Here is a 19,038-nt window from a genome sequence, read left to right as displayed (position 1 = left end):
CCCGGACCCCGGTTTTAAACGGGAACCGGTACTATATTAGAAAATACCGGAGTATTTATAAGCTCCGACGTCCTCGGTACTGCTATCGATACTCTAGAGAAATTATTATTATTATTTAAAAGTTGCGAGCTCCTCTCTGTCTCTGCACGAGAAGCGAGCCGCAGCGAGTCATTATTACACACACACCTCGCGAGTCGCGCTACACATACGGGTACTACATACGGGTACTCCTTAATGAAAGTGCTGTCCCCGACGCCCGTGCTGAAGCGCGCTGCACACAGACGGCTCTGCCTCTGCATGCACTGAGTCGTGATGGCGGATAAAGCGAAGCGTTCTAAAGTATGGATATACTTTACAAGGGTCAATGCCGACAACGCACGTTGCCACAAGTGCAACAAAACATTTGCCAGTAAGGGTGGCAATACGAGCAATCTATCAAAATATTTGTTGGCAAAACACGATATTAGTGTGCAGAAATGCGCCGTATTCGACTGCCTTGCGCGCAGTGGTCCATCTGCATCCACGTCCACTGCAGCCGGTAAGCCAAGATACGGAGTTTCCTAGGCTAATAACGAATTATTACAAATAGGCTAATAAACAAAATAATTGTTTAGCTACAAATACTACAATCTAAAAACTTTTTATAGATCGTCAAGCTGAGGCGTCAGCCACCAATGTGTCCCAGGCCAGTGAGCCCACCACACATCCTCCCTCTACCTCCACCACCCAAAGTCCTTTCTCCCCCCTAGCAGCTAGAGGAAAGATGAGGATATGGTGAACGAGTGTCACAGGGCTGTGACAAAGTTTGTTGTCAAAGGCCTGCACCCGTTCTCTACAGTGGAGTCCAAGGACTTTAGGTAACAACTAATCATTCAGTGTATATCGTTTTTTTTGTATACATAGTTGTCTAACTTGTCTGTTGTTGTTATAAGTTATTATTGAAGCAGCTATTCCCACCACTCCACACAAATTTACAATAATTCAATCATTTCTAATCTTTACTGTAGGGAGATGACCAATGCTCTCAACTGCAAATATAAAAATCATAAAAAAATTATCAAAAAGAACCGATAAGAGTATCGATAAAGTACCGAACCGTTAAGCAGTATCGATAAGAGTAGTAGTATCGATAAAATCCTAACGATACCCATCCCTAGCTGGAACCAGTCAAAAAGTAAATGTATTTAACGATTTATCCACAAGTGCGTTTTGTGAATACAAATTAGCACTTTACCAGGGATACAATTCTATAGGGTCACATCCAGGGACACAACAACTCTTATAGCCGTTATCTATAGGGTCACATCCAGGGACACGACAACTCTCATACCCATTATCTATACAGGGTCACATCCAGTGACACGGGAGCACAACAACTCTAAGACCCATTATTGGCATAAGCGTGCAGGTCGAGGAGAAGCATAGCTAAGGCAAGGAAAGATTACAGAAAGGATGCAGCTTAATGAGGACTGGTTTGCATGACAGGGCTTTGTGTGTGTGTATGCGTGTGTTTGCATTTGTTTGTGTGTGCGTGCTGAGAGGTATCATGAGCCGTCCTAACCTACTGTGACATTCACAGGGCAGGGTCATGCTCGGGTCATGCTAGGCATTACAGTGTCGGGCCAAGCTGACTCACCTTAGCCTCTTTTAATATCTTGCTACTAGCCTAGATAATGCTTGTGATTATTCTGGAGCAGATAAGTATGTCATACCTTCCTAGGGTGTTAAATGGGTGTAAAAAGCGCCATGCGTGTGTTTTAAATATGGCAAAGAGCTCTCATTTATCATTCTGAGTAACACATGAGGTAATGTTCACCTCGTCTCAGAGAGAGGGGTGGAGACGGGGAGAGAGGGGGAGGGAGAGAGGGAAAGAGATGGGGGGTGGAGAGAGGGAGGGAGACAGGGAGAGAGGGAGAGGGACAGAGGGAGGGGGGAGAGGGAGGGAGAGAGAGAGCAGAGGGGGGGCGGGGAGAGAGTGAGAGAGAGGTGGGTGGAGATGGGGAGTGGGAGAGGGAGGGATGGAGAGAGAGAGAGGGAAAGGGAGGGAGAGAGGGGGGGGGGGTTGCGTTTAACCCCAGGATCAGTTCTTGTATTAAGGCGTGGGAGGATTTTCACTGTACCTCCAGACCCCAGCTGATAAGAGTCGCAACTATTCCAAATTATTATCAGCCCCCCCCCCCCTCTCTCTCTGTCTCCCTCAATCATGCTCTGCAGAACTCCTCGCACGATCTTAAGGAGGAGGGAGGGAGGGGGGAAAAAGGAAGAAAAGTGGGTCAGGGCGACCTATTTTTTTTTCCTTCCTTCTTTCTCCCACAGTTCACAGAGGCAGAGGGTGGCAGAGTTATCGTCAGTTAGACGAGGAGCAGGCCCTGATGGGGAGGCAGGGCCCTGTCGCGAGACGCAGCCACTCAGAACTGGGTCAGTGGCAGAGGCTACGTCTTGTAAACGGCTTGTCATACTGGGGAGGAACGCTGCAAATGAACCATAGATTATACACCCCAAGCTGAGCACTGAGGTCTCTCCTCGCTCCCCAGCCACACACATCACACACACGCACATACATACAGGCACGTATATATACACACACATATATATATATATATATATATATATATATATATATATATATATATATATATATATATATATATATATATATATATATATATATATATATATATAGTATATACACACACATAAGCCCTTACAGCACTGCAGGAGAGTCTAAAGTGCTGCCACCTCCTATAACTTCCTCTCTTCTCGTCTCAGACTCCAGTAATAGCATTTGATTACCGCAGTCAGACCTGACAAGCTCAAAGCCAAACCCATGCATGCTTTTAAGTAGAGGAGCCTTTTCATATTTCCCTTTTCTTTGACGTTCAGGTAGCTATATTCTAAATATAACCCACTTTCTCCTGGATTTACTCTTGTTCTCTATTCAGGTCAGGTGGTGTACTGTACGAGTTCATCCGTGGTTTAGGAGAGAGCAGAGTGCACTCCGCTGAGCGGATCGTCTCGTGTGTCGTCCACGGTCCTATAAGACTGGGCGATATATCCATACATATATCTGTGATATCATATCACGGTCCTATAGGACTGGGCGATATATCCATACATATATCTGTGATATCATATCACGGTCCTATAGGACTGGGCAATATATCCATACATATATCTGTGATATCATATCACGATCCTATAGGACTGGGCGATATATCCATACATATATATCTGTGATATCATATCACGGTCCTATAGAACTGGGCGATATATCCATACATATATCTGTGATATCATATCACAGTCCTATAAGACTGGGCGATATATCCATACGCATATCACAGTCCTATAGGACTGGGCGATATATCCATACATATATCTGCTATCATATCGTGGATTTGTTTTTATATCTAGAATTGTGATACACAATTTTGCTGTCTAAATCACAAAATGGTTTCTGAAATGTTTGAAAATGTCAGGCGATTGGTTGCACTTTCAATGATTTGTATCGCACTTTCACCGACCATGCAGGACCAATATGATGAATATCAATTGGATTATCTAACATGACTTTCCATACCTACGCAGATATCGACAAAAGGGCTTCTGAGTATTGTGATGTTATTCTTTTTCCCATATCGCCAATTTACGACCAGTACATGAACAGTTACTGTGCTGGTTTGACTGGTTTTATAATATCAAGCACTAAATAGTTAAATAGGCCCTTTGCTGTGACACCTGCCAGCTTGAGACCCTTCTGCGTGGCATGATTACCTGCCAGTGACCTGCCAACCCCTTCGTCTGATCTGACACATTACATGGTGCAACATAGGCTAAATAGGGCTGTCAACGGGACTGCAACAGCCTTTGTACCTCATAGTGGCCCCAATAGGCCATGACCTACTTTTTTATTTTCTAGGTCAATGTCATGGATTTATTTTTCGGTCCCACGGCCCCACTGAACCCTCTTGGGTTTTTGTTTCATGGCTCCATCTCGGACACGTGGAACAACACACACGAAACGGGCACAAACAAGACACACTTAAAGGTATAGCAGGGTATACATGCGACACAGGCCGAGATCATGGATGCATTCATGTTTTCACCTAGCTCTATTGACGTGCTATTGATGTGTATTTAGAAAACTCTAACGAACCACCACAGATTCTGAGGATATTTTCAAACCACCGGCCTTTGTTGATCCCTTCGAAAACACAATGCCAACTTGCAATAATTAATTGGGGCGAGTTTTTGACTTAACCCTCAGAATCCATGGTGTTGTTTATAGAGCTTTGTGTATACAAACTTGTCAATAGAATTACGGGCGCCCCTACATGCCACATGGGCCGAGATCATGGCATGCATGTTTTCACCACGATTCCTCTGGCCATGGTTCTACTTTAACTATGAACAGCTGCAAAGATATACCTTGATGGATAGGTACAGAAAAACAGGAAGGGCAGTAATGGTAAACAACTTGGGGCGCATGTTGATTTCTGTCATATTCCGGTTAAGCCATGGGAAAGAAGTGGGCTACAGTCGCTACTCGCTACATATTTGTTTTTATATAGATTTTTGGTTCCTGTGTCACTGTGTGTCAGATGGACAAAGCTGGACACTAAGGTCTTATCTTTTCCTCAGAAAAGTTATAAATTGCCAGGATTGTTGTTGAGAGCCAAGTGCTTTTTGGAAGTGAAAGATCCAGGCTTATTCTTGTATTTGGAGGCTGGTTATGAAGCGATTAAATTGTCAAGATGGTGGCACTCACTCATATTTCACTATGTGGAACAAATCTGCCTGTAATGAATCGCCCAGATCATTGTGGTGCTTCCACACCCAAGTCTGCCTTGTTGGCTCCTCTGAGAGATGTTTTAGGAGCAAGTCTGCCTTTTTGGCTCTTCTGGTAGATGTTTTAATCACACTCCCCTACACAGAGCTGTATTTTTGCCTGGACTGAACCAAATCCAGACATCCATGACCAAAATAGTGTGAAAGAAAATGCAGTAATAACTTGAATTGGGAGTATCACAAATAATCAAAATTTAAGGTAACCATACCTTTTATGGCTGTGTTCATTGTCATTTCCATGGCCACCGTGAATAAACAAGGCTGCACAGATACTGTGAAATTACATTATTTAACGTTTTTCAACTTATTTATAAAAGGGACTAATAAATATGGGGGTAACTAATAATAATATAATATTATACTTGTATTATTTCCCCTTAACATATTATAAGTATAGGTAGCACCAGAGATGTTTGTGGAACGTCTTGCGTAGGAGTGTGTATTTTAGTAGGCCTCTTTAAGGTTTCAACACACCTCCTTTATTTAAAATGAGAAGGAAAAAGAAAACAGACTTTCTGACTTTAGGCATTCACACTCACAGCCAATACATACAGTGTGTTGGGGATAGACTAGTTAGTGAGTGTACTACACACATCACACATATACACACTCCATCCACATCGGTCTCTGACATCACTTCCTGTGACCTGTTAATGTGAGTGAGATAGAGAAGGGGAAAATGAAGTTTTGCATCTTGTAGAACTGTCTCTCATGCATTGTCGTAAACAAAAACACGTCGCAGCCCAAATAGTTTTGAGCTCTTTGCAGCTGCAAGACATTCAATGTGGAACACACACTTTGTACAATTCTATTAAATGTAATATTTAGTGTAATATTTTTTTTCTTTTTTTCTTTTTTTAATCCTCTCTTTCTCCGATTTTTCTCTGTTTTCTCCCCGTCCCAATTTAGTCGTTGTGCCAATTCCCCCCCTCCCCTACCTGATTGTTGTGCGCATGTTCTCCTACTGGTCGGTACAAGGGAACCCTGAAGTCATCCGCACGCTTCCTCCGACACGCGCAGCGACAGCCAGTGACTATTTTTTCACCTGGCAGCGAGGACTCTCATTGGTGAAGTGTAACGTATGGTCACGCTGCCTTCATCAAGTCCTGCCTCCGCTGAGCAAGCGCCCAGACCTGACCTGTAGGCGTCGCTGTCCACAACGCCAGATTCCCACCCATGACTTGCCCTCCCCCTAACCCAGCCAAACGGGTTAGTATAGCGATCAGCCCAAGCCCCAAGCAATGCTGACTCCGGGAGTCGAGACCACAGCCGCATTGCATTGGTGACGAGCGCAATCTCCGCTACGCCACCTGACCGCCTACGTATTTAGTCTAATATTTAATAGAAGTGTAATCTAATTTAGGATAAAACAGATTTTGACTGTGTATGTGTTGCCTTCCTATTTTGAGTGTCATTCTGAGGAGATGACCATTGGTTGCTCCGTTTCTTTCAATTACTGGGAGCATTGAAACCTCATTGCATTGGCCTATAAAGGTTATGTTAAAGTTGTTGTCGGCTCTGATTACTTATTGTTACCTGTTGGAAGTTGGCAGGCTTGCACTTTGAAAGTGCATCACAAATTATGATCATGGACTTATCACCTGTTTGTGCAAAACATTATTTGAAGTAACTGCATAGGTTCAGATAATGTTGCTGAGTAAGGATGAGGTGAGGAAGGATTTTTCCTTATTGGAATGTAAAGTAAAAAGTATAAAATTATCTAAATAGTGCCTCAGAACTGTATATATATGTGTAAGTCCAGTAGGCTACTGAAGTAAAAAGGTCTTAGTTAACACCCTTATCATGTAGAGTTGACTCATTTGTCTTTGATTTAAAAAGAAAGGGAATAAAGATTGAAAAATGACAATAAAACTTTAACTATAATTACAAAAAGGGGAGAGGGTTCATTTCATGTTTTTAGATGTCTGCAAACCAATGATTATAAGGTTATAGTACTATGTAGCAGGTGGCTATGCCCACATCATAATCGTACATATATGATATATATAGGGCTGTACCGAATGTAATTTTTTAACATGCAAAGCTTCTATTGAAGTATTCGAACGAAACTTCGAATGTCTGTCGTCATATTTTATTTTATTATTATTTTAAAATAATATAATATATAAATTAGTATTTTTCTTTATTAAATCAACTTTCTTTAACATTCTGCGCCACGCAGTATGCCCATCTTACCACTCTCTGCCAGTGCTGTAACCCTATGGAGTGGCTCACCTTCTTTGAAGGGCTATAACTTTTTAAATATTATAGCTATATCGACATTACTATGGCTCATTCAACATCGGTGTTATGTGTGTGCCCTGATCAGGCGTTCCTAGTGTGATGTGTCATGTCTAGATGTAGTCCTCTGTCCTAGTGTGTAGTCCCCATTGTATCTATCGTTCCGGATGTGGGAACGTTACGTTACATTCCATTCATACATTGTTGTGTTAGTGTATAGCAGTAATTCCTAGAATGCGTGTTATAGGCCCTGACGCGTATTATACATAATCGATTGGCGTTTCGTTCCTATACATGCTATATAAAAAAATTCAAACGCATATGATCGCTATACATTATGCTCCATCGTGCGTGAAGGAAAGGGGGGGGGGGTCGTTTATGATTCCTTGATTGTCAGTAACGGCTTTCTTTAGTACGACACCATACGTTGATCGGATAGATTGCAATGAAATAAATGGACAATCGAGCTGGAATTAACGTTAGATTCCTCTTACCTGTGGCCGATGCGTCTGGTGAAAAAAAGAATTCCAATTATTTGATGTCGATCTGCTATATCCATTTTCCGTTTGTATGACGCAATAAACGCCGAAAGTATATTGATTCTTGCGTCTCGAAAGCGATCCCATGCACTCGAGTGTGTATCTTGATCCACGTTACAAGATTGCTCTGCCGGAGCTTTTCCCCCGATGCACAGAGCGCCACATCCGGTTTAGAGTGGAGTGCAACTCGCCAGAAATCCACCAGGCGGCGGTATTGAGGCGTTGAAATATCAGACAGGGTCCAGCTGGCTCCCGGAGCCTTCCTGGATGAATTATGAATGCCAATTGCGCAGGGAACAAAATAAGCCAAGCCAAGCGCCAATGGCGGGCAGATTTAAGGTTTGGCGAGTAACAATGAGAGGTCTGCCCTCCACCTGGCGAGTAACAAAATAGTTCATATCGATACTCTTATTTTGAAAATCCTGTGGCGGGTCTAATTTCCGCCCCAAGCGCAGCTCCAGCTATAATAACTATGGCTCCGGCAGCTAGCAACGCTCAGTTCATATCGATACTCTTATTTTGAAAATCCCATGGTGTCGTGAGTCATATCCGCTCGGCTCCACAGCACACAGCAGTACTCGTCTCAGTAGCAGCAGTAGCGTCTGGCACATGCACATTGCACCATAGCAAGGCTAGTGTGCCTATTTCGCCACCCAAAACAAATCCCTGCTGTTTTATTCCGCAACGGGTCAAATGCATATAACATGCTTTGCAATCCTCGCCATTCCTTTATGACCACGTCGTGTTTAAGACCGGAATTAACGTTACGTTAGCATAAGCTAACAACAAGCTAAAACCCTGTTCAGAGCGATACAGAGAACAGCAGAGTGGTGACTGGGAAGGAGGGGGGGGGGATTCTCCTTTCTGTATGTGTGTGTGCGTGCGTTTGAAAAGATATGATGAAGTCAGACGACTATATAATATTGATAGTAAATGTACTGAGGGTGGACAGATAATGTTGATATTTAAACATAAATACAATACATAATAAATGTATCCATGATGTGATCACCATGGGCCATAAAACGGTTAAAGTTTAAAGCTCAATATGTCAAAACGTGGCACTTTATAGTGAACAGGAGGTCTATTTGTATTAAAAGCAATAAATAGTTTTTCATTTAAATGTCTGGAAGAGTTCAATTTATTTTTTTCAAATTATATTTTCATTACCTTTTTTTTTAAGATTTTTTTTTGCGTTTTATCGCTTTATTGCTACTGGGCAGTCCAGTAGAGAGAGACAGAGGAGGAATGGGAGACAGAGTGGGGGGAAGACATTCGGCAAATAACGACGGGTTCGGGAGTACTTTATCGGGATTACTTACTTCGTTACTTTTTTTGAGTTGATCTAAATGTTACTGATTGTGTTAAATGGGCTTATGATATCATCTCATATCGATTGCAGGCACCTGCATTGTATCGTATCATGGCAGATATTCGCAAATATCGTATCGTTGTCCAAAGAATCTATATCGTATCGTGATGAAACTGGAATCCCACCCCTAGTAGAGTCCATACACCCAACACCAAATCCATAATTCCTTACACGTAACGCGTCTGGCTGTGTGACGTCAACTTGTCAGCATGAAAATGACAACCAAACATGGCACTGCAACTAAATAACACAAATACAATAGGCACATTTGTGACTGTTACAAATATAACGCGTTTTATACTTGTGCTACAAGATTTTGGCCTGTGCTACAAAACTATCAACCTCTGTTAGACTGTAGCACCAGTGCTATGTGCAAAAAAAGTTAACGTACAGCGAGTAGATCAAGCATCTGGGCAAGTATACATGCCCTGATGCCTCAGTGTATGGCAGTGTAAAAAGGTTGGTTGCCCTATAAATATATATATATATGCGGTAATTAAATATATAAATGTAAATATTATTATTATTAAATGGGTTACAATTACAAATATGTGGAAGTAGAACCATATGGAAGGAGTAAGCCTGCCGCTAAAAAGAAAACCCATCGCGCCTTTCTCAGACGAAAAAGAACGTTTCGAGAGGAGTGGAAGTTTGAAGACAGACTAGACTACCATATGATGCAGGGGTGGTGAGTTGAAACAGTGTGTGTGTGTGTGTGTCCCGACCCCACTTCTATGTTTCAATAAATTATTTGCATTTAAAACTATTAACGCTGACTCATTCCTTCAGTCCACTCAAAATTATGCTAATATTCCTTATTGTTTATGATATTAATTGAAAATAGCATATGAGAGTATTATATAGTAATAATAACACCAGGGGAGGAAATTAGGCCACTTTACTCGCCAATTGCGAGTATTTTTTACGTTTGGCGAGTAATTCATGAAGAGCACTCGCCAGTCTGGCGAGTACTAGTAATTACAAAACAAAACAAAAAAATCATTCTGCAATCTGATGATTCGCTCACTGGCACAAACCGAACTCTGACTCCCCCCTTGATTCCTCCCATTTGCGCCACATAATAATCAGACCATAACCAATGAACATCATCGTTGTACAGATGCGCTCTAAGCTCCTCCAATGAACACTCGTTTTCTAGAAGATGCCGCCCATCTAGGGGAAGTGGACAGACCACTGCGCGCAGACCTACAAACTCCTGCCACCGGCAGCCGGCTTGACAACGTAGACAAACTTACAAAAACACATCAGTGGATGAAAATAATTGCATGTAGAGTCGTCGCTTTCGGATATCAGTGCGGTCTGACATAAGGGCGAACAACAGCACGCGACGCGTCTCCTTCGAGTCGGATGATAATGACAAGTCAACCAGCATTAGCCGGCTAGCTACCTAGCATGTAACAAGCTACCATAACGCGCATTCAACATAGTGGACGACTATACTGAGCGGCTTTGCTTAAATGCAGCCGAGTGACATTTTATTATTACCGGGTTTCCCCCCACTCGCCCATATGCCCTTCACAACGGTGATGTTGTCATATTTGGCATTCAGAATACACCTGCTGAACCCCTAGCGTTGTCGATTCGGTTCCAATGTATTGTCATCTTACAGCACAAGTACAGTACAACCAGAATACATTTGGCATACAACCAGAGTGCAAATGTAACAAGTCAAGTCAAGTTGTTTTATTTAGCTATTACATTACAGTGAAATGCTTGGTTCTTTCACTGTCCAACTCAGTCCAACCTAAACCAGACCAACCCAGTATTGATTGATTGATTGAAAACTTTATTAACAGATTGCAGAATGGGTACAATACAGTACAGCTCAATACACACAATTGTTAAGGGGATGCAGACCAGAGAAGGACTTTAGTCTTGTTTACATCAGGGTCCCCCATTTCAGTCCTGTTTGCTTAATGCCTTGTCCACTTCCTCCACACTCCAATATGCCCTTCAACCCTGCTCCTGTCAAACCTGCTCTTTCCATTCCCTCCATCATGTCCCCCCTTTCTGATGAATATTTCCTGCACTTAAGAGTCAGACACACATTCCTAGTAGTTGAGCTGTGATGAATGAATGAATGAAAACTTTATTTAACAGATTGCAGAATGGGTACAGTACAGTACGGCTCAATACATGCAATTGTTAAGGGGATGCAGACCAGAGAAAGACTTGTCTTGTTTACATCAGGGTCCCCCATTTTCAATTAATTTTCAATTCATCATTCAGTATAACCTAGACCAGCCCAACCCAGCATCTTTCACTGCCCAGTTCAGCCCAACCCAGTCCAGAATAGTTCCCTCTTTCATGTTAATATGTGATTTAATGATGTAATATTTTGAAGAGTAGAGACAGTGTGATTAATTTACTATGATTGAAAATCAATTTAGACAAAGACGTACAAAGAAGTAATTATCACAATTAGCGATTTTTTTTGTCTGGTAAAAAATCTGTTTGGCTGGTAAAAAAAATCAGATACCCGCCAGTTGGCTGGTAAGCCAAAAAGTTAGTTTCCTCCCCTGAATAACACATGGCGATATACTAAAAAGCTAATTAGAATTCGAGTGCCAAGTGGATGCAGATACATAATTTATGATAAATGTTTTATTTACATTTTTATGATGAGTATAATAATAATGATGATTAATACTATAATATTAGTGTAGCCTAATCTTTATCTGCAACTGTGAAGAAAAACCCCACTGGTTTAAACAGAATGAATAGACGCATACTAATAAAAAAATAAATATATATATATAAAAAAGAGAAATTTATAATTTTTTTCATTTAAAATTCAAATGTTGTTTTAGAATTCAAATGTCAACATTATGAACAAAGCTTCGGACTATTCGGTACAGCCCTATATATATATACATATGTGTGTGTGTTTTATGGCATATAAAGCTCCTATTGGGAATGTGTGAGGGGATTTGGGGTAGGTGATAACTGATATCTAAAAAGAATAATACCTCGTACTATGTACTATTCCCTACTGGTAGATCCAGAGAGGTTAGCGTAGTATTCACATTGTGTCTGGAATCATGTACAGCACTGAACCCCCTACTGTGTTTGTGACCAACACAGTAGACTGTGATTGTACTGGACAGCTCCCAGGTGTAAATGAGTGTGAGGAGAAGGGCATCGCTAAGGAGTGAGTGGGTGTTCAGTCAAACCTTCTTGGATAAATATAGGTTTTTAAAGAAATTAGCTGAAACTAACTTTTTCAACTTTCTTGGGCCTGTTCTAGGACCTCAGAATGATCACCATCTGTGACCCCTTGGTCCAGTATTCATCTCTGTGCCTGTGTTAGGTTGTCTCAGTGGTCAGGTAGAGGATCTTAACTCTGTGTTGGGTTGTCCCAGTGATCAGGTAGAGGATCTTAACTCTGTGTTAGGTTGTCCCAGCGCGACGGAGTGTTAGAGGCCTTTCTCACTCACCCATTCGGTTGCGTTCCATTCCGTACCGTCCTCATTCCGGGTCGGATGCGAACTTCCCCCCTCCCTCTCCCCCCTCTAGTTTGTGTACACACTTCAGTCTTGGTTCGCTCCGGGTTCTGTTTACGGTTTGCGTTTTGAGCATTTACGCTTGCCGTAGGCGATGATGTCACGCTCGAAAATGTAAACAGGAAGTGTGTTAACACGGAGACTGGAGACTGGATGCTGATATAAAAGAAACAAATAACCAATAAATATGAAGTTATATTTGAACCTCTGTTGTCAAGCCTTGTCAATATAACCCACCCCCCTTTTCTCACGAATGGAACTCTGTTGTAGAGTCCGCTTTTGAGCGTTTTGCAGGGTTAACGATAACGCTAAGCTAACGGCTAACGCTAGTTAGCTTAGCCTTTTACTAGTAACATTGCTCGCATCGATTATATTGAATGTCATTGATCTACTGGTCGACCACGGCCGACTGGTTGGGCACCACTGGTCTAATAGAAATAAATGCATTCGAACAAGAAAGTATAGTATACAGCAACATAACGCTAAGCTAACGGCTAACGCTAGTTAGCTTAGCATGTTCAGCAGCTAACATTATCCCATCGCTTGTGGCAATTATATTACATGTCATTGATCTACTGGTCGACCACGGCCGACTGGTTGGGCACCACTGGTCTAATAGAAATAAATGCATTCAAACAAGAAACCAATGTATAGACATAGCATGGCAAACAAAAATTGACAGGCCTAATGCGAACCAGAAGTGCTGTGCTTTGTAACGTGGCTTCATGTTTTCATCCACTGAGCTGTGAGGCTCCACATGCTTGTTTGGTTGAGGTCTGAACTCTCAAATTGCCCATAAATATCGTTTTTGTGGGTATTGTCCAGTTGTTGCTGTGTGGTTTTATCTGCCAAAAATTCAAGCAAGCATGAAAAGCATTACAGTAACGTAACGACGTTGTGTGTGTCACGCCCCCCGCTCCCACTGGCCCGCACTCGAAATCACCTAGCGTCCCAGGTTCAGCGGGGGGTATTCCGAATCAGCGCCGCTTCGCTCCCAAAAGGGGTGTGTCCGTCTGAGTGAGAACACTCCCCCCCCGTCCCCGGGGGCGCTGATTCGACCACGATTGGTGAGTGAGAAAGGCCCCTTATACAAATTAGATCACGCCTATGGGTGGTTGTTAGGCCCGAGGCGCAGCCGAGGGTCGTTAGACCCCCATAGGCTTGATCTAATTTGTATAACACACGACTTCAAGTGATGTAATGCGTTTATACAATGACCGAATTCACCCAACCTTATTGCTATACAATAAACACACAGTAATTGAAGCATAATGGAGATTTATTCACATTTTTTTAAATTTTTTTTTTTTTATGTCACTCATTCCATAAGGACGTAGAATAAACATAAATTTCTTTTTTTTTAAATGGCCATTTGCATGTTCTTGGTATCTGAATCTAGGGACATATATGGATCCGTGTCAGAAATAGTGTGTCTGTTACTAGGCTTGAGTAAATTGTAATGAACCAAAGGAGAATATCAATTCTATTAAAAAAAATGTAAACATTATCTTTGACTGTGAATAACACCATGCTAAAATTGACCAGACCTGAAAAATCTAAGCAAATGAATAAAGGGAAGATGATTAAACAGAAGGTTTTGTAGATACAGTACTGAATTCTGCCATATTTTTTATAATGTAAATTTCTCCACCATTTTTCATCGTATTGCAACACCGTTTTTTGCAAGACGTTCACAGAAAGGTAGAGAAACGAATTGCGTTCTGTTTTATGGCAATAACGTTCAGGTTTGTGGGAGATAATCCCAAAAAATAAGAGAAATAAAAAAGTTTATCCAGAAGTCAGATGATTGACAGGGGCTGGTGTGAGCTGGGTAGGGTAGTTTTTTGAAATTCGAAAGCCCTGAGTCTCTTCCTTCAAAAGACTACACTCACTTTTGGCTGTGCCACTTCCTCCTGTCAATATGCGCCGGTTTCCGACTCAATGCCCTGAGATTTCTATAATCTTATATTTCACTAATAACAATTAAAAGCATTGGTAAACAAACGTAATGCTGAAAATATACACTTTTACTGTATATCTCGGGCTTAAGAGGTTAACCCTGTGAGGCCCAAATTAAAAATACATTAGCAACTTCAGAGGCCAGAGGGTGAGACCTAAACATGAAGGGTGCCGTGACTGAAAAAAAAAGTTGAGAAACGCTGGTATATGGTGTGGCTCTTTGTGGTACCACAGTAATTTTTGTGGCTCTTAGTCTCTAACTGGTTGGCCACCCCTGAAGTAAGGATTCGTTGATAATCCAATGTACAGTTACCCCCCCCCCCTCACCCCACCTACCCAACCCCCCCCCCCCCCCCCACCACCTCCAATGTACAGTTTCCCCACCCGTGACCCCACCCCACCTACCCAACCCCCCCCTCCACCCCACCTAGCCAACCTCCTCCAATGTACAGTTTCTTCGTCAAATGTATATACTCTCTTTTTTAGAAAATTTTTGTATCACAAATAGTACTGTATTTGTAAATCTGGTATGTCATAAATGTATAGATGTAGCAGTACTGTCTATCTGTATGTCATGTATGTCATATATATATATGTTATGATGAATTGAAAATGGGGGACCCTGATGTAAACAAGACGAAAGTATTTCTCTGGTCTGCATCCCCTTAACAATTGTGTGTATTGAGCCGTACTGTATTGTACCTATTCTGCAATCTGTTAATACAATTTTCAATCAAATCTGACACAAAAAAAAGATCGATGGCCTTTTTTTCTTTTCTTTTTTTTTATGTCCGCGATTTTTCTTTTGTTTCACAATGGGTCATGACAAATTAATTACATAATCCATGTGTATGTAACGAACTAACATATTCCAGTTGACTGTATCTTTTTTGGAGGATTCGTTCAAAAGCTATTCATACTTCCATTTTTCTATCTATGGCGGATTGATTCAGACAGAAAAAAATAAGTAATTCGGTTGTAGGAGGGATCTGGGGTCACGTGGAGTGTGTTATACGAAATAACAACCGGTAACTTGACTGTTTCAGCCAATCAGAATCAAGAAATGTGCATGCCATTGTATAACTCTGTGTTAGGTTGTCCCAGTGGTCAGGTAGAGGGTCTTAACTCTGTGTTAGGTTGTCCCAGTGGCCAGGGAGAGGATCTTAACTCTGTCTGTGTTAGGTTGTCACAGTGGTCAGGTTTGATTGATTGATTGATTGATTGATTGATTGATTGATTGATTGATTGATTGAATAGTTTATTGAAAATGAATAACACATATACAATTTAACAGGTATACGAGCCCACCATTTACCTATAGGATTAAAAAAAAACACAATAAAGCCATAGGCTTGTTTCCATTGCGGTCCTTCATCATTGGTGTCCGTGGAGTCAGGGAGCGAAATTAACTTTTTGACTCACCGGCCAGTGGCGGGTAGATGGGAAGAGTCTACCCGCCAAGCATATTTCTTACCTGCCAATATATATTTTATATATACAATTTTTTTTTAAATAAAATATATATTATATAATCATACTTGTAGTTAGGGATGCCCCGATCGATCGGCCACCGATCGTTATCGGCCGATACTCAGTATAAATATGCAATCTGTGAATTCCGATAATTAGTCATATTCGCCGATAGCGGAAACCGATCAAGCGAAGCTCTCACTCGCTGTCTGTCTCAGACACACACAACCTGCAAACTGCCGCTGCTCCTCCTCCCTAGCCCCGCCCGCCCCCGTGTAGAGTTTGTAAACAAAGAGGTGCGGCTCCTCTGCTCGAGTCTGTAGTGCACTGCATTCGACCTGCGCTAACGTTAGCTACCTAGCTATCGTTACTGTTTAAACAAAATTACCCAGTCAACTATTCACGTTTAGTAGGCATTGTCTAACGGTATTTAGCCGGCTAGCTACCGATAGCTCCTGATATCAACAAATGATCCATAAAGTCTAGTAGTTCATGTTCATACCTCAGTTAGCTTGCGTTAGCTGACGTTCGTTTACTGTTCAAAACGAAATGTCCCATTGAACTAAAGTTCTGTCTTAACGTCATCTAGCCGGCTAGCAGTAGCTACAGATAGCTCTTGATATCAATGTCTTATAACATTGATTTAATGCGTATTCGAGCTGAGGGCTTGCTGAATGTGAAACGACCAAAGCACTTAACGTTACCAATGGGGTCCCGCTGCAGCGCCGGAGAATCCTTTTGAGCTGGGCTACTAGAGTACACACAGACAGTGGAGCTGTTTGCAGATAGTGAGCATTTTGACTTGTTGCGTGGTGGCGATGTCTCGCAGTCGCAGATAATACAAGTACAAGTCTAATTATATAATATATATATTTTATATAAAAAAAAAAAAAAAAAAAACGTTTTATATAAAATAATTTTTAATTTCTTTTTAATCAAAAACAATCGGTATCGGATCGGTATCGGCCGATATGGATCACGACGATCGGTGATCGGTATCGGTGGCAAAAAACGTGATCGGGGCATCCCTACTTGTAGTTGTATTATCTGCGAGACATCGCCACCACGCAATAAGTCAAAATGCTTGCTATCTGCAAACAGCTCCACTGTCTGTTTTGGCTGTGTTGCTCTTCTAGAAAAATAATCCTTTCAGGGTTGCCTATTGAAATACTGTACACTTTCCTACTGTACACTTTCCTGATTAATTGAAATGGGGGACCCTGATGTAAACAAGACGAAAGTCTTTCTCTGGTCTGCATCCCCTTAACAATTGTGTGTATTGAGCTGTACTGTATTGTACCCATTCTGCAATCTGTTAATAAAGTTTTCAATCAATCAATCAATCACACCTCCAGTACAGAAACATTGTTTGAGTTTGCGTGTCAGGTAGACCATTGATTGACAGTCGAGTCTGCCAATTACATCACATCGCTTGCACTCCGGTGCTGCAGCTGGACCCATTGCCCACCTCTGCTGTTGATAACGCTAGCCAAGTTATTATACACACAGATACACAGTGGGCCAGTAACTTTGGTGTAGGGGTGTAACAATGCATCGATCCTAAGGGGGAAATTCAACTGCATCGATTAGAAAATGTTAGAATAGATTATCGCAATTTTAATGTGTACACGTTATGTTATTGTCATGTCCGTTACAGCGAACACACCGACATACGCTACTGCATCAACGTTATGATTAACAAAGCAAGGCATTCGTTTTGTTGCATTAACGTTATATTACTATTGCTATCGATAAATCTAGGTGTTCTAAAATCTATTGCTATTGGTAAGAGAGACTATAATAAGTTGGTGTCTCGGAAAACGAGAGCCCTGATCGCGGAGTTTCAGGAAGTAAACAAGAAAAATGAGAGCTTCCGATTGGTCATTTGCTTTATTTCCCATGAAACCAGTCACTTCACTCTACTGTGATTGGACCGTTGGCTTGAGTGCAATGTGGGACTTGTAGTTTTTTAACGATCTCGCAGCGGAGGAAAAAAAAGACGAGAGAGGCTATAATCTGTATTCGCACAGATTTTTACCGTTCGCATACAAATATTTTTAGGGGCCTGCTTATGAACTACACGTCTACACGCCACACGGCGGGCAGCCCTCTAAGTGTCATGCGCCAAAGGTAAAAACAGACCGCCCCTGGCGGGCGGCGGGCTTTAGTTTCGGTCCCTGCGTGGAGTTATGTACTGGTGTGTGGACGTGGGTGTTTGTAGTGTCTGTGTGTGAGGATGTGTGGTATAGAATACCATGATCAGAGTCTGCGGATATGCATGGGTGAGCCCGCCGGGGAAGGGGAGGGGGGGGGGACGACAACGACATATTGCAGACAACTTACAATTAGGGATGCACCGATATGAAAATTTGCCACCAATACCGATTGTTCAACTAACACAATCGGCCGATATCGATACCGATATTTGTGGCCAAAAAATTTATTATTAAAAAATTATAATTTTTTCTTTTTCTTTGTAATTATTTTGTAATTTTTTTTATGAAACTACTGTATATTTGTATGTCTCTAAATGTTTTGATGAATTGAAAATGGAGGACCCTTATGTAAAAAAGCCAAAAGTCTTTTTCTGGTCTTCATCCTCCAGTCCACTGAGCTGTACTGTATTGTACTGCAATCTGTCAATAAAGTTTTCAATCAATTAATCAGACAAATGCATAGAAAAGCCCTTATTATAACCAAATAACAAACAATTATATTGTTTATGAAAATGTTTTAGCCCTATGCTTGACTATTATTTTAGCCATGGCAACAAATAAAATAATAATAATAAAATGAATAAATAAAATATTAAATAAATAGGCTACACGTCTTTCTTTTTGTGTTACAAATTGTGCTCACCGATATGAACATAGGCCTCTTTACTTACTTAAAAAAAGGAAACATCAAGAAATATGTTTATGGTATTAATTCCACCATGCCATGTAGCACTATGTCTCTCCCAGTATGGTCTGCCGGGCTGCAGCTGGATACTATTGTCTCAACCAGAGCTCTCAACCAAAGCAATGAACAATTTTGATTGACAGTCGATTCTGCCAATTACGTCACACCGCTTGCACCCGCCTCT

The sequence above is a fragment of the Notolepis coatsorum genome (assembly GCF_963971535.1).
Source record: "Notolepis coatsorum genome assembly, chromosome: 8".
Classification (NCBI taxonomy): domain Eukaryota; kingdom Metazoa; phylum Chordata; class Actinopteri; order Aulopiformes; family Paralepididae; genus Notolepis; species Notolepis coatsorum.
This window is presented reverse-complemented; position numbering follows the sequence as displayed.